The sequence below is a fragment of the Trachypithecus francoisi genome, unplaced genomic scaffold, assembly GCF_009764315.1.
Source record: "Trachypithecus francoisi isolate TF-2019V2 unplaced genomic scaffold, Tfra_2.0 Lachesis_group5, whole genome shotgun sequence".
Lineage (NCBI taxonomy): Eukaryota > Metazoa > Chordata > Mammalia > Primates > Cercopithecidae > Trachypithecus > Trachypithecus francoisi.
In genome coordinates, this window is record NW_022681470.1 from 15,953,191 (window position 1) to 15,979,543 (window position 26,353).

Genomic DNA, 26,353 nt, shown 5'->3' on the forward strand with positions numbered 1-26,353 from the left:
TCACATGTGAGCTATTTTCGTAATAGGCTGAGTTACTAATTTTTGTTTAACTCTTTCCATTTAAATGCTTTTGGCTGTTTTGTCATTGTTCCCATGTGGGCTGCTATTTTCAGATAGGGTACTGGAGGTCATTAAGGCCCAGAGAGACGGTGAGCACTCCTCAGTGCCTCCCTGTGTTGGCTGCACTCCGGACAATGGACACACACCTTGAACAACCGTATTCTGATTTACCAGGCTTTCCTTTAACCAGCCCTTTAACTTGATCAAGGTTTAATCCTTTTTGTTTGTTGTAAACGATGTTGAGGAAACCCTTACAAAGCAGAGTCTCTCCTGTTTGTATTGTCTGCATTTTAGGTTGATGGGGTGGGTTTCATTTCTCTCTTAGAGTCACTTCTCTAATCCAGTTTCTTTTGTCTAATGCATGGTAAATAATTCACTCTTTGATACTGTGACTGACTTTGGTCTGTTGTTAGTTGGAAGATCTCATATTCTTTCACTGCAGGACCATTTTTTTTTCCTTTTTTTTTTTTTGGATGGTGGTAGAGATATTAGGAGGAAGGCAGGGATGGAACTAATTTGTGTGTGGCTGGTTCCATGGGCGAGGCCCAATGCCATGTGCTTCTCTAAGCCATGTTCCCCTTCAGGAAGTAGGTAGGGCCCGAGAGCTGGGGTCTGAATCAGCATGTGACACATCAGGTCCACCATGTTTCTCCTCCATACCCTCTGCTTTCCAGAAAACAGTGTGGATGAACTCCAGCTCACTTTCTTCCGGCAATCTTGTTAAAATGCTGCTGCTATCACTGAGTTAAATTTCTTTTTTCTCCTTCAACTTTATTAAGTTTTGGTTTAATTTGTTTGCTTTCTTCAGACTCAAGTTGTATACAAAAATAAACGGGGCTTTATTGAATCTCACTGCTCAATTGGTGACACACACCTTTTAGAGAAATCAAGTCAAGAATCATTTTTATGGGGCGTCTTGAGATAAACTCTTGAGGGGTTTTGAGTAGCCTGCGTGGGAGGGCTCTGGAGGTGGAAGTGAGAGACTGTGGGAATGAGGAGCTGAGGACTGTCTGTTCCATGTGCTCCAGCAAGGTCTCTTGACTTCCCCTCTGGGGAAGAGGGTAGGAGAGATGGAATTCTTGGCTTGCGTTGCTGGATTGCAAGCACACTCCAGTGGGCTCTGGAAGCCCTCAGAGGAACCCTTGACTTGAGATAGAGCGATGACTTCCTGTTCTGCTGTGATTCGTCCTCCTTGGCTGGATGGTTTCTGAACTGCTGCAGGAAGTGTCTGTTTAGCTGTGCAAGTATTGTTTCAGGAATTAGAAACTGCATTTCCTTTCCTGAAATGCATATGCCTTTCTATAGATAAGGAGATTCTTTTTTTTTTTTGTAGTTCTTATACCTTAAGCATGCCATTTTCCCAAACAGGAGACTATACGTGAATGCACTTAGCAGTTTTCCCCTGGGTTCAGTAAAATGGATTTGTCTTAGATTCTTGTAGGAAAATTGTTGACAGAGAGTTAAGGGAAGATCAGGTAAAAAGTATCCAAGTGTGGAATCCAGTGGAGAACAGAGCTTTGCCCATTTAAATGTCTGACAACTGAGTTATTTCTAAGTTATGCCAAGGTTATTTTTAGAACTCAGTATCTTATCCTTAGGTTTCCAATTATTTTGATTCCCCAGCAGACTCCAAAGGGTACAAGAGAAGTGAGATTGGAAAAATTTCTGCGAAGAGAAGCTCAACTGAATCTTAACTGTGGTAATTAATTGGCAGAAAATCAATAATTCAGTGAGAAGTCTCTCAGCCAATGGTGGCAAAAGACAATGTAGTGAATGTGAGTGGATTTGGGAGTGTATACAAGTACCAGTGAGCTAATTGGGTGAATTTACATACTGTGTTACTGTAGTGTTACACAAGACTAGTCATTTGGGAAATTGATAGAAGATTAATGGAAATCCAAATGTTTAAATAGTTTAATCATTGTCTGACCCTAAAGAGAAACCTCAATGAATATGTATTTGGCTTAATGAATTGAAATGAAACTGTGTTTTGTCACCTGATGTTGAGGAAATTTTACCTCACCTGCTTTATGTCTCAGATTCTTTTCCATAAACCTGCTCCTGTGTTTCCTTGCGGGAACTGCCACCTAAATGTTTCTTTCAGATAGTGCTTCTGATTTATTTTAGTCTCATGCCTTTTTTCTACACTCTGGAAAATGACTGAGGACTCCAAAGAGCTTTTGTTTATGTGAGTTCTATCATCACATAATCTGTCATATTAGAAATAAAAAAGGGATTTTAGAAATCATTACTGAATTTAAAATAACAATATACCCAACTATATGTTAACATAAATAATAAGATGCTTAATGAGAAGTATACTTCGTTATTTTTCGCAAATGTCTTTAATATCTGGCTTATTAGAAGACAGCTGGTTTCTTGCCTTGCATCTGCATTCAATCTGTTGTGATATGTTGCTCTGGTTGCCATCCAACCAAAGAAAACCTAGCCTCACACAGGTTTGTAGTTGGAAAAGGCAGTGTTTGAATTTCCTTTCAGATAATAGTGGATCTTCTTGGATGTTACACTAGAAAAGTGGTATCTCAAAGTTTGGTTGAGATATGTGTAGATCCTGAAACCATATCTATGAACTTTAAAAACTCTGTTTTATGTATTTGAATATCATGTATTGGCCACTTGGAAAATCTCCCAAATGTTTATACATTTCACTTGTAATATCAAAAATTCTTGTCATGAATTAGAAAATTCTTAAGTGTAGGGAAATTGTCAAGATCACAGTGGATATTCAAGTTTTCAGAAAGTCTAAAATTTTCATAAAAGCTGAATCTTAGTGTTTTTCTAGAAAATGGGCCCATTTTGTTCCTTTCTTTAAAATGCCTGCTGGATAGCCTTGTCTGAATAACCATTGTTTATATGTTGCTGTGTCAAGTACAAGGTTGGGTTCAATGAAGAAAAGTGGCTCATCACCTCATAGGTCCACCCCACACGTGCTGACCCTTGCGACAGCCATCAATATACGCTGCATCGGGGCTTTCCCTTCCATCACGCAGAGTCATAGAGTGTGTGTGCTCAAGAGTCAAGACATAATAAAATCAGTTTTTTACTTCTCCATGGTATTAGTCTGTTTTCATGCTGCTGATAAAGACATACCCAAGACTGGGCAGTTTACAAAGGAAAGAGGTTTAATGGACCCACAGTTCCGCATGGCTGGGGAGGCCTCACAATCATGGTGGAAGGTAAAAGGCACATCTCACATGGTGGCAGACAAGAGAAGAGTGAGAACCAAGTGGAAGGGGTTTCCCCTTATAAAACCGTCAAATCTTGTGAGATTTATTCACTGCCACAAGAACAGTATGGGGAAAACGTCACCATGATTCGGTTATCTCCCACTGGGTCCCGCCCACAACATGAGGGAATTATGTGAGCTACAGTTTGAGATGAGATTTGGGTGGGGACGCGGTCAAACCGTCTCATCCATCAAGGACAGTAAGTGAGGTGACGGACCTCTTCATTTATTTTAACTGCAGTTATGTGGTGAGATGACAGCTAGTAAGTACAGTTTGGGGCCACTGACTTGCTGTGTGGTAAGGTACACACATTTTTACATGCTGTTGCTCTTGTACTGTTGATGCAGTACAAAAAGGCAAATAATAGCTTTAGAATTCTAATTTGACCTCACAGATCCAGTTGTAGAGCCTTGGGGATCCTAAGGGGCCCATGGTTCATCCTTTTTGAGAACCACGCCTTTAAGACATTTGGGAAAGGTGCTAAATGGGATAGAACTAGACTTGATTCGTTATGAACTAAGTATTACAGAAATGGGTCAGATACGTAATATGTGTGTGATAGACGTGTATGACCACGTGGGAGGGATGTGTAAGAGAGTTCCTGGAGTGTGGCACTTTCACTGGGGCTGTTGACTCCTGTGTCCTGAACATCTAAATCTATACCTGGTGTATCAGTTCATACTCTCTGTGGCAGTTTGAATAATTAGGGCAAATGTAATGACTGCGTAAATTCATTGGTTTTTAGAAAGTCAAATGGGTTTTGTGTTCGTAATAAAGATGAGTCAAGGTAATCTTTTTGTATTATAAAAGTAATAAAGTTGTGAAATATGGCTGCACAGGCCCTCCCATCCCACCTTCCTGTGATACCATCATCCTCAGTCTCCCTAGTCCTTGTATGCCTGTTTCCTATTACCATCACGGCCCACAACACCAACTGTGTAGACATACTCCAAAAATAATAGATGCAGCCTTTATCATTATTCGCTTAAAAAGCCAACTAGTGTTCTTTCCCCTTATTGGGAATGTGCCCAGTATGAAGGGACAGCATCAGATTGGTTATGTAATTGATGCTGTTTGTGACAAAGACTCCTGTTGCACTCATGTTTTCCCAGCGATTTCACATTGTAACTAGGTAGTGATGATGTTTGCTTGTTTTCTATGTATGAAGAATCACAAGTGTGTTCTTGGGTGGCTCTTGAAGAGAAAGCTTTCACGCCTAGAAGAATACCTTGTTATTTCTTTTTTTTAAAATTCTTCCTTAAAAGAAATTTTAAGTCATTTAGAGTAGCTGTTTTTGTGTGTCGATATTTTGGCCCATTTTACTTTTCTCTTCAGTTTTCTGATTTGTGTGATTACTTGAGGAGCTCTTCCTGTGAATCTCAAGCACTCAGGTTGGAGCCGTTCAGTCTTTGGAGCCTATTGGGAGGAAGCCAGGTGCCCTTCAACTGTCCTTTGCATTAGGACTCCCTGGTAATAACTGTGGTGTTGACGGACTTGTCTTGATAAAATGACATCTGACAAAATATTAATAAATACATTATAGTGGACACCTGCTTCTGAGGATGTGGATGTGCGAAACCTAGACATTCTGTTTATGAATGTCTTTTTAATTGAGTCCCCTGGACACAGAGAGAGGACCCGCATGATCACCAAGAAAATATCAGAGTACAGGTGGCAGAGCCATGGCAGAATCCCCTGCTCAAACTGTATCACTGTGCGGAGACAGAGCTAACAAACAGGATCTCAAGGAGAAACCGAGTCTTGTGGTTTGCTTTCATGCGGGATTTTTCTGAGTTAGCTGATGATACCAAGCTAAGTAAATATTATCTTCTTTTTGTGTTGGCCTTTTGTTTTGAAATATTCCACCTTTATTTCCTGCATAGTTTTCTCTTTATTGCTGTTATTATTTTTACGGATTAGAAGTACCACCTTTTCCAGTCTTGCTCATCGTGGTTTTTCCTATTTCAAGCTGTGAACTATTTAATTCAGTTCAGCAAGCATTTTTGGAGTGTTTGCAAGTCAGTAGCTGTGTTATTACCAAACCTGCCATCTTTACTTTCTACTGTTGCTATAAACCCTTTGATTTGCATGTTCAGTATCAGCACTCTTAGCAGCTTCTTCTCTGTGTTTGCCTCCCTTGGTAGGTTTGTAGATTAAGGGGACCTTGTAATGGAGAATGAGGCTTCCAGGATTGGCCTTCTTCCTCCTTTGTTCTCTTTGTATGGTTTCATCGTTCTACTTTACTCTTTTACATGTGCACAGAGCTTCCAGTATCAAGCTGTCTTTTGGAGTAGGAAGAAGTAGTTTTGGAGATGAGAAACACAGGAAGAGAGAGGAGGGAGAATATTAGAGAAGAAAATTACTCTCTTTTGATCAGTTTCCATTATGCATTAACCATTGGCCTATCCCTTTCCCCACTGTCCCCTTAGGCAGACACTGTACGTCTTCATCTGTGCTTATATAATAAGGTCTGAATAGTTCTGTGGTGATCCTATGACCATTTCCGTAGCTGAGATTGTAAATATCTTCTTTTACTGTGGGGAGAACGGCACTCAGCTAGAAAATAAGCGTAAGCCTCCAGAAGAGTATATTCTGTTATGTTTATAGAATTGTCGTCTTTGGTTCTAATATATTGCTGCTGAGAAATTGACACAAGTTGTGTTTACTTGAATACAGCAAATTACCTAAATAGATGGGTAAAGATTATTCACTTTTATTACCTTTCAAATGGTTTCATTGTATTTCTCCAAATTGTACATTTGTTACAGAAGTTAGCTTCGTGTTTCTACTCTTAGGTGTATAAAATCAAGATCTCTACCCCAGTTGAGGAGATATATAATGGTTCAGATCTGAACACTGTGAGGTAACAGGGCTTAAATGAAATATCCCCTTACTACTTAGTGAATGTTTGAGACAAATCAGCTGCAGTACTTCCTTTCTCCCCCATGTATGGCAGCATAGTTATATAACCTTCTAATGATGGATTTATTTCTTCTCTTCCAGAAGTGCTCAAGCCTATTGCAGACAAATCTCTACAAATTTAGTTTTCTTTTTTTATTTTTCTTCTGTCTCGTTGACCTAGCTCATCACAGCTTTCCATCTAGCGTTTTGTATAAGTAGTCATTTAAGTATGATTTAAGAGGTTCATCTGATAATGGGTACTTTCTCTTTGTAGGGGCCAAGGGAAAACTTCCCTGTCACCTTCTGAGGATTCACTGAAAATCACTCACAAGAGATAGATTAATGGGAGGAGAGGCATACTAATTTATTTGGTCACAGTTGTATATCACATGGGAGCCTTCAGAATGAAAGACCCAAAGATACAGGATAAACTGTCCATCTTTATTTATGCTTAGGTTCAACAAAGTATGGACAGCTGTGCAGAAATATGATTGGACTAGGCCAAGATGGGCAGATCACAAGGTCAAGAGATTGAGACCATCCTGGCCAACATGGTGAAACCCCGTCTCTACTAAAAATGCAAAAATTAGCTGGGCGTGGTGGCGCACGCCTGTAGTCCCAGCTACTTGGGAGGTTGAGGCAGGAGAATCGCTTGAACCTGGGAGGCGGAGGTTGCAGTGAGCAGAGATCACGCCACTGTACTCCAGTCTGCTGATAGAGTGAAACTCTGTCTCAAAAAAAGAAAAAAAAAATGACTGGACTAAAAGGATATGATTGAATGCTAACCGACTGAAGGGGAAACCCAGCAAGGCCTGTCTGTCTAGGTTCTTCCTGGCCTCTCTGAGCATGTACTCCTTCCTTCTGGGCATGGTGCAGGACTCTCTGGAATGGGCATCTGATGATCTACAATCAGACATGTGGGTCAGACAATTTCTTTATGGCCAGTTTTTTTACAGAGAGCAGGAGATAGTATGTTTGGGTTTTACGGGTAGCTTTGGGCAAAAGGGATTCTAGTTTCTGTGAGCTGACTTGGGGAAGAGGGATTCTAGTTTTGTGGCTTGCTTCGAGGGAGAATGAGAGACCAGAGACAGGAGGGCAGAGAGAGCTCCTTTTGAGGCCTTTATTTTGTTATGTCATTTTCTGAGCCCCAGCATCTGTCAGTGTCGGAAAACAGAGATAGTACTATTAGCAGAGTTACCATTTGAGACATATTTGCCTTTCATGGACACCTGTAGTCATTTGAGTGAATTTAGACTTCCTTAATTTATTACAGTTGCTTTTAGTAGCTGTCCTTAAAATAGAGAATATTCTTGAATTTAACACGTACAATTTATTCTCTCCTCTCTTTATTGATTTAATGAGTACTATTTCAGGTTTATAATAGAATTCCCCAGTCTTAAAATGCTTATGGCATTGAAACATCGTTAAGTTAGAGCTTTATTCATTCTCCACAGAGAATGGAGGACACCGTGGTTTTCATTGTGCTCCGTTTGACCATGGATGCTCTTAGGGCTGTATCACTATTCAACTCTTAAGATAACAAGTATAAGCTACTACTTTAATGGGTGACATTTTCTTATTTTTAGTGTTTTGCTTGCTTACAAGCAGATGGTAAAAGCAAACTAGTTAATGATGGAAAAACCTGTATCAGCTACATATGCTAAATTTTATGTCCTGTTTTTTTCCTAGATAGGCGTGCCTGTGGCGATGCATATTACTTCCTTACTTCTATCTTTTCTGCTAATAAAATTGTCTCTGCTTCCCATACTAAAATGATACCATTGTTTGTAATGTTTTACAAATTGGGTGGAAGAGGTGTGTGTTCACCAAGCAACATCATGACTTTTCACTGCTCCACCCTTTACCCAGGCAAGTTGGAAGAACAACTATTTGAGTGTGAGAACGAGAGCACCAGGACAAGAAGCTGAAAAAATAAATGGGAGATATTGCTAGCGGCCTGGTTGCCTTGACTGGAAATTTGCACTTTGTGTTCATTGTGGGGTAGTTAAAGCTTTTTAGCTTGAATTTAGCACGGATGTATTGGTTTCCAACAAGTCTTCCTTATATATCTTGTTTGTGGGAAATACTGAAAGAGTCACAGAATTTTCAACACCACATGGAGGCTATCCCAATAATCACAATAACTTAATTATTTATTCTTACAAGCTCAGAGAAGAATTAATGTAAAAAATTATGGGAACCGTTATACACTGTTGAGGGGAATGCAGATTAGTTCACCCACCGTGGGAAGCAGTTTGGAGATTTCTCAAAGAACTTAGAACTACCATTCGACCCAGCGATTCCATTACTGGGTATATAACCAAAGGAAAATAGATCATGTACCAAAAAGACACATGCACTCATGTGTGTATCATCACTATGCTGTTCTCAATAGCAAAGACATGGAATCAACCTAGGTGCCCATCAGTGGTGGATTAAATAAAGAAAATGTGGTATGTATACACCATGGAATACTGTGCAGCCATAAAAAGAATGAAATCATGTCCTTTATAGCAACATGAATGGAGCTGGAAACCATAATCCTAAGCAAACCAGTGCGGGTGTAGAAAACTAAATATTACGTGTTCTCATTCATAAGTGGGAGCTAAATATTGAGCACCTATGGACGTAAACATGGGAACAATAGATACTGCAGACTACTAGAGAGAGGAAGGGAGGGAGGGAAGGAAGGAGGGGAGGGGGTAAAACACTATCTCTTGGGTACTGTGCTCACTGCCTGGGTGCAATATACCCATGTAACAAACCTGCACATGTACCCCCCGTATCTAAAATAAAAGTTGAAAGAAAATTATGGAAAAAGCATAGACAGTGAATTGTGACATCATCATCAGCAAATGTTTCTTGAATGCAAGAAGCTTGCCTGCTTATTCATTTCACCAGCCGTTTATTATTATGCATAAGGCTTCTGCCCATTCAGAATTCACAGTTGAAGGTACAGACATGTCCATCAAGAAGTCACATAAGAGACTGACTAAAAAACCTTCCAGCGAAAGGTACACATAGTATTCTAAGTGAGTACTAGAGAGGAAGAGACACTGTCTATCTAGGAAGTTTTTCTTCAACAGTTTTTTCCCTTGGAAATGTCTGAGAAAGTTTTGTGGGGAATGAGGGGCTTTTAGGCGCAAAGGATGCTATTTATTTTGGGTAATGGGCATGTCTTGATAGAAGGGACAGAGGCAGGAGCCTTTAGGGCATATTCTTTTGGGAAAGGTTATTTAATGTGTATTCTGACTATCAGGTAGGGAAGTCAAGTTAGGAAGGTACTTGGGCCATAGTATGGAATTATTTGAAGGTTATTTTGAGATTTAAGTTATGCATAGTATAGTTTTGAGTAGATGTGTCTGTGTGAGCTGTTACCAGTGAAAGAAACCCAACTTAAAGTAACTTAAGCAAAAAAAGAAAGGCATAGCTCAAGTAACTGGGATGTCTAGGGGTGGCATACTGCAGGCATTGTTGGATTCAGGGGCTCAAGCATTGTCAGAAGGCCTCTTTTTTCCCTCTCTCTCTCTGTCCTGGCTCTGCCTTCCCTGTGTTGAGCTCTGCATAACAGCCCTTTCTCTGTGATCTATGAGACAGTGGCCAGCAGCTGCAGCCCACACCCTCCTAGCTTAGTTCCTTTGGCAGAACTGAACTTCTTAAGATCCCGACATCATCCCAGAGAAGACTGTAGATGACCTTGCCATGGCCTGCACATGGCCTGCACATATCCTTGAACTAGTCACCGACCTAAGGGAATGGTGTGCCCAGAGCAACCCAGGGGACGACGGCATGACATCAAGGGCAGGGGTGGTTCCTTACAAGAACCAGAAGGGAATGTGGGAAAAGGGCACGAGACAGATAGAAGCTTTAACTGCCATGGTCGCAGCACAAGAGGGAGGGTAAGAGAAGACTGGAGCTGTTAGCCCAGGTTGGGAACATGGGTGGAGGAGGAGATTTGTCAGGAAGGATGTAGACTCCATCTTCTGCATGTTGAGCTATAGGTGCTGTGGGTCATTCATGTGGCAGTTGGCTGTGAGGGCACAAAGGAGAGGGATAAAGTTAGTGTTGTAGCAGAATAAGGGATTGATGATAAAGATAATGAAGGGAACCAAAATATTTTATCCTGAAATATACTTTGACATATTTCAAGATGGCTATTCACTGGGCTTGAAATACAAGAATAGCTGAAAGCTGTCTTTTGTAGGGGGGATTTGCATCTGTAGGGAATGTGCATTAATGCAGCCAGGCTTTCTCTAAGGCCCTCCCTTGTCCTGATGTAGGCAAGATTAACTGAGAGTCTGACACCTATAAAGGTCTGAAAAAAAAATTATCATCTATTCTGTCTGAGGGCTGCTACCTGTGTGAGGTTTCAGATGCATAATGAGGCCACCTTTGCTAGCCAGGATTCCTCCCCTTCCCATAACTGTCCTATCATCGTAAGTTGAGGCACCATCATAACCTGTTTTTGGCCGTGTTCCTGTCAGACATTTTACCCAGAGTGATTCCTTCTTGAACAGGGGCTGAGTACAATGAGGCTGACACCTACTGGGCTGCATTTCCAGGAGATTAGACATTCTTAGTCACAGGGTGAGACAGGAGGGTGGGCACAAGATACAGGTCACAAAGACCTTGCTGATAAAACAGGTTGTGGTAAGAAGCTGCCAAAACCCACCAAAACCAAGATGGTGACAAAAGTGACCTCTGGTCATTCTCATTGCTCATTACATGCTAATTATAATGCATCAACATGCTAACAGACACTCCCACCAGCGCCATGACAGTTTACAAATGCCATGGCAACCCCTTGAACTTACTAGACAGTCTAAAAAGGGGAGGAACTATGACTTCTTGGGTTGCTTGCCCCTTTCCTGGAAAACCCATGAATAATCTACCCCTTATTTAGCATATAATTAAGAAATAACTGTAAGTATACTCCGTTGAGCAGCCCATGCCCCTGCTCTGCCTGTGGAGTAGCCACTTTTTAATTCTTTACTTCCTTAATAAACTTGCTTTCACTTTACGAATTCACCTGGAATTCTTTCTTGTGTGAGATCCAAGAACCCTCTCCTGGGGTCTGGATCAGGATCCCTTTTCAGTAACACTCCAAGCTCCCATTCTTTCTGTAACCTCAGAAAAAGCTTCGCCCATGTGGCCATTTCTTTGAGTTCTTTTATTTTGTGAGACTTCTGTTCAGATTAATATATTTGCCTTTTCTCCTATTGATCTGCCTTTAATTGATTTTTCATTGAGCTTTGGAGCGTGAAGAGGAAGTTTTCCCATGGCTCCTACAATAGCATGGAATAGGGAAAAGCTCATTGAGGAGGATCAGAGGTTAGATTGGATTGCATGAAATTGCTGCTTTTTTAGGTCGAAAATAGAGAACCATTGGTGGTTTCATATGGTTCAACCTGTTCTATGGATTCCCTTATGGGAATGGCTGTGTTCTTTCCGTCACTTGCTTATCCTGTAGGAAATGCCCTGCCTCTCTCCTTCTTTAGTCATCTCTTTTGGAAATATATAGTGGGTGCTTTTTAAGTACAGAGCATGTGCTTAGTCCTGGATATGTGGTCATGAACTGGACCTTTATGGCGTCTAGAGTCTAGACCGGAGTGTTTTGGGGCTAATAGAAAACTCGGAGGTGCAGTGGTACGGGGCTGCAAAACAAACACAAACAGAAACAAAAAGTAGCCTTTTTTTGATGCTGGCTTTCCCCAAATACTAGCAAATCCATCCTAACAGTAAGTAGAGAAACAGAGCTTGATAGAATATTTGTGTTCATTTCAGTGGAAAGAAAATGTTTGCCTTCAGTTTCTCAGAACTTTCTTTTGCTGGAAAAACAGCTGATGAACCTGCAGGTAAGAACAAAGAGCCAGACCTCTGTTTGTCTGCAAATCTGGTTTTCACACAGAGCTTCCTGTTGAAGTGTGAGGAGTCTCCTCTCAGTGATAGACTAGGGAATAGGGGAGAACCTTCCCCCTTCACACTTGGCATCACAGCACCTGGCCCCAAGCTCTGTTGCTTGAGAAGACTGTGCGCTGAAAGTTCATTTCTTTTTTTCCTGTCTCAAGGCAAAACAAGGTAAAATACAATAGCCAATTGCCTCATATAAACCACCTGCTCAGTAGGAAATGAAGTAAAACTCTTGCAGTCCCTATTGCTACTTGAAGAATTTGTGGTTTCCTTTCCTGTCAGTAAACAAAAGCAGTCAGTTAAAAGAGTGGAACATTAATTGTTTACAGGATGTTTGCTGTATCAAAGGAAGGAAAAGTGCCTTTTACAGACGGTTCATTGTGTTGTGATATTACAACATCCAGTGTCTCCGAGAGAAGAGACATTAAGCCTAAGAGCATAAGATATTTAGTCACAAAACACAGACTGTTTCATTAGCAGGCCTTTAAAAGACTTATTTTGTAAACTCAAGTTGAGGGCTTCATGATGTATCAGGATAAAGAATATAGATGAGAATAGAAAGCTTCCTTAGAGAAAAAATGGGATCCCAAAATTTTGAAAAATATTGATGCTTCAGAGGCTTTGAGGTTTTTTGCAAGAAACATTTATCTTTTATAGTTCAGTAATGTATTTTACCTAGGCTTCCCCACGTTGCTTTTCAGTACCGGCATACTTCGGGAGGTTTGCTGATTTCCAGACAACTGCAATGAAACAAATGTTGCAGTATAGCAAGTCACACAATTTTGTGTTTTTTTTCCAGTGCATTTAAAAGTTACAGTTCACTATACTGGAGTTTATTAGGTGTGTAGTAGCATCATGTCTAAAAACATGTGCAAACCTTAATTTAAAAATACTTTTTGCTAAAAAATGCAAATGATTATCTGAGCCTTCAGCAAGCCAGCCTTTTTGCCAGTGGAGAATCTTGCCTCAGTGTTGATGGCTGTTGACCGATCAGGGTGGTGGTGGCTGAAGGTTGGGCTGGCTATGGCAATTTCTTAAAATAAGGCAACAATGAAGTTTGCCACATCAGTCGGCTCTTCATTTCCTGAAAGACTTCATGCTGTTTCATAGCATTTGACCCACAGGTAGAACTTCTTCCAAGACTGGAGTCTCTCCTCAAACCCTGCCAATTTATGTAATATCCTAAATCCTTTGCAGCAATGTTCATATCATCTTCACCAAGAGCAGATTCCATCTTAAGAAACTAGTTTCTTTGCTCCTCTGCAAAAAGCAACTCCTCATCCATTCAAGTTTGATCATGAGTTTGTAGCAATTCAGTTAGATCTTTAGGCGCCAGTTCTAATTCTAGCTTTTTTGCTATTTCTTCCTCTATTGAAATGTTGAGCCCCCGGCCTAAAGTCATCCTTGAAGGTTGTAGTCAACTTCTTCCAAACTCCTATTAATTGTTGATATTTTAACCTCCATGCATGAATCATGAATGTTCTTGATGGCATCTTGAATGGTGATTTTAAAAGGGTTTCGGTTTATTTTGCCCAGATCCACCAGAGGAATTGCTATCTGTGATAGCCATAACATTATGAAAATTACCTCATAAATAATAAAACTTAAAAGTCAGAATTGCTTTTTAATCTGTGGGCTGCGGAATGGATGTTGTTAGCAGGCAAGAAACAACATTCATCTCCTTGTACACCTCCGTCAGAGCGCTTGGGTAGCCAGCTGCATTGTCAATGAGCAGGAACGTTTTCAAAGGAATCTTTTTTTCTGAGCACTAGGTTTCAATGTGGACTTAAAATATTTAGTAAACGATGCTGTCAACAGATGTGCTGTCATGCAGGCTTTGTTGTTCCAATGACAGAGCACAGGCAGAGTAGATTTAGCATCATTCTTAAGGGCCCGAAGATTTTCAGAATAGTAACTAAGCGTGAGTTTCAACTTAAAGTCACCAACTGCGTTAACTACTAACAAGAGAATTAGCCTGTCCTTTAAAGCTTTGAATCCAGTTGTTGACTTCCTCTCTCTAGCTATGAAAGTCCTATAGGACATCTTCTAAGAGAAGGCTGTTTGATTGACATTGAACATTTGCTGTTTAGTGTAGCTCTCCTTGTACCTCATGAACCAGCCTCTGCTACCTGCAGACTTTTCTTCTGCGGCCTCCTCACCTCTCTCGGCCTTCATTGAATTGAAGAGAGTTAGGGCCGTGCTCTGAACTAGGCTTTGGCTTAAGGAAATGTGGCTGGTTTCATTGACTATCCAGAACACTCAAACTTTCTTCATATCAGCAATGAGGTTGTTTTGCCTTCTTATCATTTGTGTGTTCACTGAAGTAGCACTTTCAATTTCCTTCAAGAACTTTTCCTTTGTATTCACGACTTGGCTGTTTGGCACAAGAGGCTTAGTTTTGGGCCTGTTTTGGCTTTTGACATGTCTTCCCCACTGAGCTTAATTGCTTCTAGCTTTTGATTTAAAGTGAGTTATTTGACTCTTACTTGAACAGAGAGAGGCCGTTGTATAGTTATTAACTGGCCTAAGTTCAACATTGTTGTGTCTCAGGGAATAGGGAGGTCTGAGGAGGGGGAGAGAAACTGGGGAGGCTGGTTGGTGGAGCCGTCAGAACACAGTATTTATGGATTAAATACACTGTTTTATATGGGTGTGGCTCATGCCAGCCCCAAACAGTTACCCTAGTTCCATCCAAGATCGCTGATCACAGGTCACCATAACAAATATAAAAGTAATGATGGAGTTGAAAGTATTGTGAGAACCACAATATGACACAGAAACACCAGCTGAAAACTTTGTGTCAGAAAAATAGTGCCAATAGACTTGCTCCATGCAGGGTTGCCGCATATCTCCAGTCTGTAAAAGACACAGTATCTGCGAAGCACTGTAACATGAGGTTCACCTTCTACCTAGTACTGTGTCTGAGTCCCTGACGGTACTAGACGTCCACTGATGTTACGTAGGTTGAGACTGTTGTGCAACCATCACCATCATCCATTTTCAGACCTCTTCATCTTGAAAATTCTGTATCTATTTAACAGTAACCCCATTTCCCCTCACCCTAATCCCTGGCAACCACCACTGTGCTTTCTGATGTTATGAATTTGACTTACTCTACATCCCTCATATAAATGGAATCATACAGTATTTGTCCTTTTTGTGACTGGCTTATTTGCTTAGCATGGTATCTTCAAGGTTCATCTATGTTGTAGTTTGTGTGAGCCTTTCCTTCCTCTTTAAGGCTGAATAATATTCCATGGCACGTATTTCCCATATGTTGTTTCTGCATTCATCTAATGGGCGTTTGGGTTGCTTTACATTTTGAGTCACTGTGAATAATGCTGCCGTGAAAAGGGCTGTGACAGTTCATCTTGGAGACCCTGCTTACAGATTCTTTTGGCAGAATGCCCAGAAGTAGAATTGCTGGGTTATATGGTAATGCCATGTTTAATTTTTTTTGAAGTACCCACTATATTATGCATCAGATTTTTAAACTCAGAACTGTCTATATTGGCTACAAAAATTGTCAGTGAGAATTTCTTTCCCCACCCTAACCGCTGCACATAATCTTACCTTCAGCCACAATTGAGGGGACTAGTAATTTTTCATCTACTATTTCTGTGCTTCATAAAAATGGAGACAGGTTGAAAAAGGAGGGCTTTTTAAAACTAAGACTAGTCATACCCTTCTTGGTAGGTGACCTTACAGTTTATCGCCTTCCAAAGTGAAAGGAACGTTGTTAATGCTATGCTGGGTTAACAGTTGTAAACTGGGACTGTCTCTGGGGTGCCCTCCTTCTTGGGGTCTGTCTTGTCTTTTGTAGGAAGCAGTGCTGGATCTTGCCAGCATTTAGAAAGCCACACTGTCTTCGTAAACCTATGTTTATATGGTTTTGTCTGAAGTGTATTCTCCACATTGTTGCGTTTTGAGTCCATGCAGTGTCAGATCTGAGTGTGAGCCCTGGGGCGCTTGGCTGTGGTTGAGTTTGCAGAAATTCTTATGTTGTTTTAAAAAATGGTGTGTTGAAAGCATGATCTTAGGAGTCCGGCCAACTTGAGTTCACATCCTGCTCTTGCTGATTCGCCTGGGACAAATAACCAGTCTCTTGAGTGCCAGTTTCCTTAACCAGGGAGGCAGGAAAGGCCAATTGTTTTTTTCTTTTAACGTGCTGGTGAGTTTGGAAATAACACATATAAAGTGTTTTAGTAGAGTGTCTAGTACGTAGCACTGCATACCTAATATTGACCATTGCCATTATCATTAAAAGAAGATGCAGTTCAGCAGAATTTAGTACCAAAATGGATAACTGGAGTTCTCAACATTTTTGGTTTTAGGATTCCTTTGATGTTCTTAGAAATTATTGGAATTCCATGGAGCTTTTGATATGTGGCTTATCTCTGTTGATGTTTACCGTGCTAGAATTAAAACTGATAAATTAAAAAAAATTTATTATTTAAGAATGATAACTGGGCGTGGTGGCGGGCGCCTGTAATCCCAGCTACTTGGGATGCTGAGGCAGGAGAATCACGTGAACCCAGGACGCAGAGGTTGCAGTGAACTAAGATCACGTCATTGCACCCTAGCCCAGGCCACAGTGCGAGACTCCGTCTCAAAAAAAAAAAAAAAGGACATAGCTGTGGAGTGGAGTTTAGCTTGAAAAGGTGACCTTGCAATTTCACGTCAACTTCTGGCTCCTCAAACAGTAGGTTGGCAGTAAGGCAGGGTCCCCTTTCTCACTGAGAAGATTGTGAATATTTCCATATGGATTTTCTATTACTAATGTTACTCTGATTTTTTGTTTTAAAATAAAAATTCTGAATGAAAAAAAATGACAGTAGTAACCCTTTTATATTTTATTATAAACAGCATTTTATGAAAATAAATTATTTTTCAAAACAGAAAAATTAATGAGCAGAATGATATTGCTGTATACTTAATTTCATTAATGTGTGGCTGAAGAGAAGACAGCTGGATTCTCTTACCTGCTTCTTCATTCAATCTCTTTGCTATCGTATGTTCCTCAACCTCTGGAAAACTCCATTGAACATTGGGGAGAGGTGAAGAGTAGAAAAGATAAATAGTGCCTTGGTGTCAACATGAAGATGGTTTTGACCTTGTGGACCCCTAGGGATTCCTCAAGTCTGAGGAACCACATGTTCAAATTGCTGACCAAGAGTTGTTCTGGGAGTCTGAACAGGGTCTCTTTCTTCATTTGTAGGTTCTTGCCAGGCTGTGTGAGCAGGAGCCCGCTGCTCTTCCCCACTCAGGTAAGCCTGCAGGCAAGGCATTCTCACTTCGGAGAGGCATGTTGATTTTTAAATTGGGGATTTGTGTCCCACTAATTTGTTTTTAAAAGATTGTTTCAGTTTCCCTAGGCTGATAGAGTATATGTTTTTACTTTGTCACTTCTCCACAGCAAACATGGGTGAGCATTGTTTTAAGAAAGCTCATTTGAATTTTGGAGTTGCCTAGTTTCAGAGCCTCTGGGGGCTTTGAAAGGAGTCACTGAAGAGTTCCTGTGAGCATCCCTGAATGTGTTTAAAAGCACTGGCCTTTAATAATTGGTTTCTATGTTATCTACATGGAGCGTCCCTTATATTAGTGGCACGACCAGTGAGCATGTTGGTGGATAAATAGCTGCCAGAGGCTTCTCTCCCGGTATAAGATGTGTCCTGGACCCACTGAGAGCAGCCGCTGTGAGGAAGGTGATCAAGGGAGTGGTGGGGCCAAGTCCAGCCTTCTCTACCCGGGGCCAAGGGCACTGTCACCTAAACCCCTTCCTTGGCTGCAGAATAAAGGCAGAGCTGCTCCTTCACTTGTGTGTGTGCACAAATACTGTATTTCCTGTAGCAGCAGGAAATAAGATGGGCTTGTGAAGGAGCCTGTAGGAAGTAACCACCCCCAGGACATTTGTCCTCCAGCCTTGGATCGTCAAAAATGGATCCCCGTCCTTTCCTCTCAGTCTATGTCTACACAACAATGCACACAGGCACATGGCACATGCATGCACCCATACACTCGGTTTTCAAGTTATACACCTCATGACCTTTTACCCCTAAGCACTTCAGTGCGATAGAGATAATTTGCTTGTGTAACAAAGGTTTAGTTATCAACTTCAGATAGCTTTATATCGATTGCTTACTCAAACTGAACTATTATTTGTATCCCAGTTTTACCATTTGCCCGAAAATGTCCTTTTTGCAGCATCATTCCCCTCCATATAGGGTCCCTCTGGGGTTAGGCGCTGCATTTAGTTGCTGTGTCCCTTAATCAATCTTTATTTCCACAGCCTTTGTCTTTTACGCGTGTTGCTGCATTTTGAGGTCTGTGGCCTGGGAGCTTGCCTTTACAAACGATTTGAGTGGCCGGGCATGGTGGCTTACACTTGTAATCCCAGCATTTTGGGAGGCCGAGGCCCCTGGATCACCTGAGATGGGGAGTTCGAGACCAGCCTGACCAACATGAAGAAACCCCGTCTCTACTAAAAATACAAAAAAATTAGCCAGGCATGGTGGCGCACGCCTGTAATCCCAGCTACTTGGGAGGCTGAGGCAGGAGAATTGCTTGAATCTGGGAGGCGGAGGTTGCAGTGAGCTGAGATCGTGCCATTGCACTCCAGCCTGGGCAACAAGAGTGAGACTTGGTCTCGAGGGAAAAAAAAAAAAAAGATTTGAGGATAAACATTTAAACTGTGGCAAAATACCACTGGAGGAGGGGGTGGATGTCCACTACGAGTTTCTTATAAATTATGAATACGTAAGTACAAACATGTCGAGTGGTGAAATTGTGAAAATCCTTACAAGAGAAGAGGTGGAACAGAGGAGAGAACAGTAGAGACAGACTGTGCCTGAAAAAGACTGTTCCCTCCTAATGGGAATCAAGAGACTTGGCCAAAGTGCTAATGAAAACCCTTCAGACTGAGTAAATTCTGATGTGGAAATAAAACAAGGGAGATAGTGAACATTTTCAGCATAGGAAATGGGAGGTGCTTCCCACCTAGGTGTAAGGAAAAACCAATGGCTGCCCTTGTCCCTCCCAGTTCCTTGGTTTCCTCTGAATCTAAGTGATGAGTTCTTTCTGTTACTAGCCTGCTGGCCAGCTAAGGGACACCTTGTGCTGCCTGGACACAGCTGGGGACCTGGCCTTTACTACACTTCGGAGTACTGTGGGAAATAGGCACTGCTTGGACTTCACACTTTCTGAATTTTCCTTAGTCAGGTCTATACAGAAGTGCACCTAGAGGACATGGTCTCCAGATTAATTTCTTCATGGGTAATTTTGAGGAGTGAAGTTCTGGAATATGCTACCCTGTACAATAGGGAGCACATTTGTGATGCGTTGTGTTAACCCCTTTTTGTGTTGGTATAAAGAAATACCTGAGGCTGGATAATTTACAAAGAAAAGGGATTTAATTCACAGTTCTGCAGGCTGTGCAGGCTGCTGCAGGCTGCACCCTTAGGTGCAGACCTAAGGGAGCTTTTAGGTGAAAGGCAAAGCGGCAGCCAGCACCTCACATGGTGAGAGTGGGAACATCAGACAGAAGGGGGAGGTCCCAGACTCTTTTAAACAACCATATTTCATGTGAACTAACTGAGGGAGAACTCAACCCCAAGGGGACGGTGCTAAACTGTTCATGAAGGATCCACCTCCATGATTCAGTCATCTCTCACCAGGCCACACCCCCAGCCCTGGGATCACATTTCAACATGAGATTTGGAGGGAGCAAACATCCAAGCCATATCATACGTGTTCACAATTTTAGGCAAACTTCATTTTGCCAAAAATTCTTTAGTTTTTAAATTCGTAAGTGTATTAATTTCAGGTAACACAGAAACGTATAAAATGGAGCATAAATCTCTCCTGCAGCCTCATTCCCCAAAGGCAATCACTGTCAACAGACTTTTCAGAAATCCACATGCACACTTAAAAAATTGAATTATTCAATATGTACTACTTTTGACCACAGATATGTTGTACATTGCTTTTATTTTCACTTACCATTGTAGTGAATTATAGTACATTGTAGACATCTTTTCATTGTCTGGTTTTAATGTTAAAAAAGTGTTTTATCATTTTAGTGTTTATGTTCTAAAAAATTAACACTGAGGTTAGGTTTACATGCTTATTGGCTACGTGTATTTGTTTTGCTCATTTATCTTTCAGAGTTTTACATGTACTGATATTTTTAATCTCTCTATTCTGGATATTAGTCTTTTGTCACGTGTAACAAACAAGTATTTTTTGCCAATTCTTAGTTTGCGCTTGAGCTTTCTGGAGATACTTTTTACGATAGAGTAGTTCTGATTTCTCTTTTATGAAGTATGTCAGTCCTTCAGTCTCTCCCTAAGTTTAGCTCTTTTTTTTTTTTTTTTTAATAGTTTCTGGCCTGATTCTCATGCTAAGAGAAAACTTCCCCACTCCACAATTATAAAAATTACTTTCCATATTTTAGTTTTAAATTTGCATATGATACTTTTTTTCTTTATTTTTGCATGTGGTATAAGTGCCAGATCTAAAATTTTTCCAGTCTGTTAGTCCAACTCCAGGTATTCTCTCTTGTTTTAAAATTAAATTTTATTTGTATTTTTATGGTTTGAGTTGCTTTTGATTTGGATCCATATGATGTCTTTAAGAGCGTAGAGGGAAATAAAGCTGTGCTTCCTTGAATAAGCTGCTGTGTCCCAGGTAGTCTCTTTTGTCCGCTGAAAATCCATTTCAAATGCTATTTTAACATGGGTTACAATTGGACTCTAATTAAAGGGGACATCACAAATCTGTACAACATATCTGTTGATAAAAAAGTATGAATGAAGTTCAATTGCTTTGGTTCTTTTAGTTTTTCTTTTGCAGTGACCTTTATTCCCCAGTTAACTTGTATGTAAAGAACACCTTGTTTAAAATCTACAGATTTTGTGATAGCATCAGAACCAAGGAGACGGCATGCTTGTTTAATTACTGACTTGTGTACTCCTTCGTAGATGATTTTCCCGTTTGATGCCCTCATTTTCCCATTGGCGAAGTTAGGATTTGTTCACTTAACCATCTTAAAGGCTTAGAAACTTGTTTATCAGAGGATTAGGAGACTTGTTCTGTGGAAGAACTCAAATTATTATCATGAGAAGTGACTGAGACAAGTTTGGGCTGAGCTCCAAATTCTTGTCCTTACAAAGATGAATAGAATTTTCTGAGATAGCTGGCACTGTAGTGTTATAAAGGTCTGTGTTTCAGCTTTCAGATTTCTAGTAAGAATTTTTAACTCCTTAGGTGTTTTCTTATCAGAAAGGTACTGTTTTGATGCCTGGAATATTTTGTTCCTCCTCTCTGCTTTCAGCTTTACCTTCCGCCTTTTACCCTTTGGGAATCAAAATAAGTATTAGAGGGATGGTGCTAGGCTTCCTTTTGATTCTGCACTTTTTTATTTTATGGTCAGTTTCGTAAGGCCAGTAGAATTCTATACTTGAATGGATCTTTACAGGGTCCGTAATTTATCTTCATTTATTTATTTATTTATTTAGAGATGAAGTCTCGCTCTGTAGCCAGGCTGGAGTGCAATGGCGCCATCTTGGCTCACTGCAACCTCCACCTCCTGGGTTCAAGCGATTCTCCTGCCCCAGCCTCCCAAGTAGCTGGGACTACAGGCATGCGCCACCACGCCCAGCTAATTTTTCTATTTTTAGTAGAGATGGGAATTTTACTGTGTGTTGGCCAGGCTGGTCTCGAACTCCTGACCTCAGGTGATTCACCTGCCTCAGCCTCCCAAAGTGCTGGGATTACAGATGCGAGCCGCCGTGCCTGGCCTTCATCTATTTTTAAAATGTTCTGAGACTGAGTTTCTCATTGTCCCGCCCATGTTTCTGAACAAACATTCTAGTTGCTAGATCTCTACAGGGGGAATGACAGCATTCTTTGCCTGCTTACAGCAGATGTGTGCCATCTCTTGCCAGGATCCGGTTGTCAAGAACAAGTCAACAGGGCTGGTGCTTGATCCTTCACTCGGGGGTTTGACCATTGGGAAATGCAGTTGCCTATATATAAAATGTTTAGATTATTTCATATCTCTTCCTAAATTCCATTTTGTTTTGCTGCTTATACACAGAATTTCAGGGTGGGAAAACACAAACACTTTCCAGATTATGTTTTGAAACATTTTTATTTCATATTGCACTGTCAGCCAAATTTAGAAAGCTGTAGCCACCTCAGGCAGATGGTCTTAAAATCTGAAGACCTCAGGGGAAGGAGACTGGGCTCCTTGAGAGTGATTTTGTACAGTAAATATTTACTGGATAATTTCTGTAAGTGCAGTACTCTGTTAGTTGCTGGGGGAAACGACGATGAAAAGGCAGCCTTTCCCCATCAAGAGTTTATAATCTAAAGGGGAAAAAGCAGATGTACACAAATAGCTAAAAAGATAAAAAGTTCAGTTGCTGTAATCATGAAATACTGCGGGAATAGTAGTGAGCTGAGATGACCATGGATCTTTGTGTCCTCCAGGGTGCCTGGCACGTTGTAGGCACTCAGTACACACGTTTGGGTGGATAAATGAACACATGTAGACATGTGCATTTTGGTGTACTTTATTCAGAGTGAAAAAGATGTATAGAAAGAGATAATGTGTTAGATTTGTGTATGACTTCATAGGGTTTGAGGATTTGATGAGGTCATCAAGGACCTGAGACAAGCTGAGCAGAAATCCAGCCCATGGGCCACTCCGTGTCCTCTTGTACCCAGGACAGCCCTACCTGTTCCTTAGCCTCCTCTTCCCAAGGCTTGGAACACTCTTTTTTTTCTGCAGCACCTGAAGCCATTGCACAAAGTAACATTTGGTCCTTAATTCAGTAGGTCTGTGAGAATGAAAAAAAAAGTGTTTTTTCTTTTGCTGCTGTCATACCACAACAGTCAACAAAGAAAACTTCCATGACCACGTGTTTGGCGGTTTTCCCCCCACACCAAGCAAGCAATTAATCCTGCAGCAAACACCAGCTGGCTGTCTTCTAATTCAACTCAGCTCTGATACTATTTACCTGGAGATAGTGTCAGATCCCACAGGTTAAGGGCCCCGTCCCAGGACTCTCCTTCCTTTCTCTGCCGCTTCATGTGCCAATCTCAAGCTCCAGGTGGATTTCCCTGTACTTCTGATTGACTACATTGGGGTTTCCGCAACCCCCTCCGTGGATATGATTAATTTGCTAGAGCGGCCCACTGAACTCAGGGAAACTCTTAGATATGCTGGTTTATTACAAAGGATGTTACATGTCTCTTCCACGGATGAAATGCATAGGGTGAGGTCAGGGGGAGGGACACAGAGCTTCCATGTACTTTGCGGTCGTACCACCCTCCAAGAACCTCCATGTGTTCAGCTCTCTGGAAGCTTCCGGAATCCTGTCCTTTTGGACTGTTTGGGAAGCTTCATTACATAGGCATTATTGATTAAACCATTGGCCATTTGTGTTCAGCCCTTCTCTCCTCCCTGGAGGCTGTGGGATGGGGCAGAAAATCTCAACCCTCCGATTAGGCCTTAGTCTTTCTGTTGACCAGCCCCATCCTAAAGCTACCTCAGGGCTGCCATCCATCAATTAATTCATTAGTATACAAAAAGATGTCACTGGACATTTTAAGTATTTTAGGAGTTGTATACCAGGAAATGGGGTTGAAGTTCAAATACATATTTTGCACTATCACAGTCCAATATGCTGGTTTCTCATGGACTGATTCTTGCTAATCAGACTCAAACCAAACTCCTTTATAACTTGGAATTTTTTTTTTTTTATTGACCAGGTAGGATATGCTTTACTTGGTAATTAGAAATTTCTTTATTTTCCTTCCCTTTTTCCAATCTCTGTTCTTACCGTTAGGTTATAGCTAGTTGAATAAATGACAATGTAACTTATTATATATCTTGATTATATTACTAATAAGGTTTCCCAAAATGTAATGCTGATCAACTTGATCACACAAGACACACTTTATGACTGAATGTGACAGATGCCGTCTCTCATTTGCAGTGTATTTTCAGGCCGTTTCCTCTTCTGTTGAATAATTATTATTGCAGCTTTATTTGCTTACTGTTCACTATGTGACAGGTAATATTTTGGCATTTTACCTTTTTCATTTCATCTTTCATTAGTGCTTTGAAGTAGGTATCTCCATTTAAAAAATAAGGCCCAGGGAAGCACCGTGATTTGCCCTAAGGGTCATATAGCTAATTTGTAATGAAGCAAACTACCAGATCTCTGTGACAGTGCCTCAAGGGTAGTGACTTACGGAGACGGCCAATTCATCCCGTTAGTCGGATTTTATAGATAATTTCAGAATGTGGTCTTATTTTGCTTCTGCAGGCGGTTAGGAGAAAAACCAAAAAGAAACATCTGTACAATTATATTGTTATCTTCTCTATGTTCATATATTGTTCATGCAGGAAGATAAGCATATTGATATTGTGCAAAACCAAACAGAATCCTCATAAGACTTCAAGAATGTGTACTAGAGTAATATGAAACAATTATTGCATATTCTCACACTCAAATGAAATTATTGATTCATTCGTAGCCTAAAGCCCTGCTTGAAATAATCAGACTTCTAAAAACACATTGACCCCTGAGTGTTGTGAACGCTGGATTCTTTTCTGTTTTGCTGAATCTTCAACTTCAGTGGAGATTAAACGGTTAAGATATCTGAAAGAAGTGTGAAATGTGAAAGTCAGTATATTAAGGATTATCCCTGCAAATGTTTAAAATGCATTGTCATGCTTTGTACAAGCCTTCTACGGTGTTATTTGGAAAGTATTTACAGTACCATATTATAAAGACAATTTTGTATATTCCCTTAGTGAAAAGCCACTAATACCACTCTTAGTTCATGAATCCGGAATCCAGCAGGGCTTTTCCACATACCACATTGTAATTTTATAAGTTAAGTCTCAGTATGTATGGTTTGTTTTCTTTCCTTTGTTTGTTTGCTTTTATTAAACATTTCTCTTAGGAGGAAATATTGGTGGAAAGCTTTATAAAGGAAGAATTCAGTGAGGAACAATGCATAGTGTTAAGGTTTTGATTCTTTAATGAGATAACTTTTTCCTCAATGAAAGCACTTTCTGAGGTAATGAGCAGTGTGTCTGATAGAAGCTGAGAGGCTGAGACTCCATCTCGAAACAAAAGAAAACAAAACAAACAGAAAAAGCTTTGTTACTTTAAGCAGTGGTCTAAGCCCTAGCTCTGCACCTCAGAAACTTAAAACTGAATTTCCAACATCTATATTTTCCTAAACTGCCCCAGGTAATTCTTAAAAGCTATGAAGAGTTGAGAACTTCAGTGTAAGGGCAACTTGAAAGAGCCATAGTCAATAATTATTATAATGTAATCATCACCTTCGTGTCTATTTCAGTGGGCGGGTAGAAGTTCTCTTAAGCGTGACAGTGTACTATAGGAACCATCCCATCTTGAGAGTCCTTTCAAACTCACACATTCCTTCTGCCTCATACATTTCTGGGGTATAGGAAGTCACAGGATATTGGATCATTGTGTCCCCTTCATACCTTAAGGCGCACACAGTAGAAATAAAGGCCCTGCAGTCACCCATTTTAAAAGTTTGTTTAGAGAGAGAAAGGAATAGAGAGAATCTATATGTGCAGTAAAGGGTGGTAATTTTCTGTACTGATTTTCTTACTAACAAATGGTAACACGTTCTAAGTTCAGATTTAATTCTTGGTAATAATATAGCTAGCATTTATTGAGTACTTCCTGTTCTAAGTCTTGCTGTAAGCATTTTGCAGGTATTCTTTCTTTTATTATTTAGTATAAAACAGCTCCTGTTGCTGTCTTTCTTGCTCTGTGGATGCAGCACACAGAGGCACAAAGATGCCTAAGGGACTTGTCTAGGTCGCACAGTCAGTAGTTGAGCAGGCACTTTGGCCTGAAGGAGATTCTAGTGTCAGGCTCTTAGCCATGAGCCTATGTTGACACCCATGTATATGCAGAAAAACATTCCGGCAATTGGGCTTGGTGGAAACAGTGAAAAAACCTGAAAGAACCTTAATTTGAGAGTTAGACAACAACCTGGTTTGCCATCCAAGGTGTCAGATTGTTAACCTGATGTAACACTGGGCAAGTTACTTCACCTATCTAAGGTTTTTATCCGGATTCATCCAGACGATGCTTGTTGACCTCGCTATTTTATTTTATTTGAAAAATCAACTAAACTGTGTTAGAAAGACACTCATTTTTATCTTTAAATTTCAT

The 26,353-nt window shown here is 40.6% G+C and overlaps 1 protein-coding gene across 8 annotated transcripts in view; it reads left to right on the forward strand.

The window, feature by feature from the left end:
• Positions 1-26,353, forward strand: part of SIPA1L2 (signal induced proliferation associated 1 like 2) — a 240,150-nt gene that overhangs the window by 38,500 nt on the left and 175,297 nt on the right. For 6 of the 8 annotated variants that reach the window (XM_033200404.1, XM_033200406.1, XM_033200412.1 and 3 more), the window contains exon 2: positions 17,338-17,386. The exons of the other annotated variants lie outside the window; for them this stretch is intronic. The gene's annotated coding sequence lies outside the window, so the exon portion shown is untranslated. The remainder of the gene's footprint in view (positions 1-17,337; positions 17,387-26,353) is intronic. 8 annotated transcript variants of the gene reach the window in all.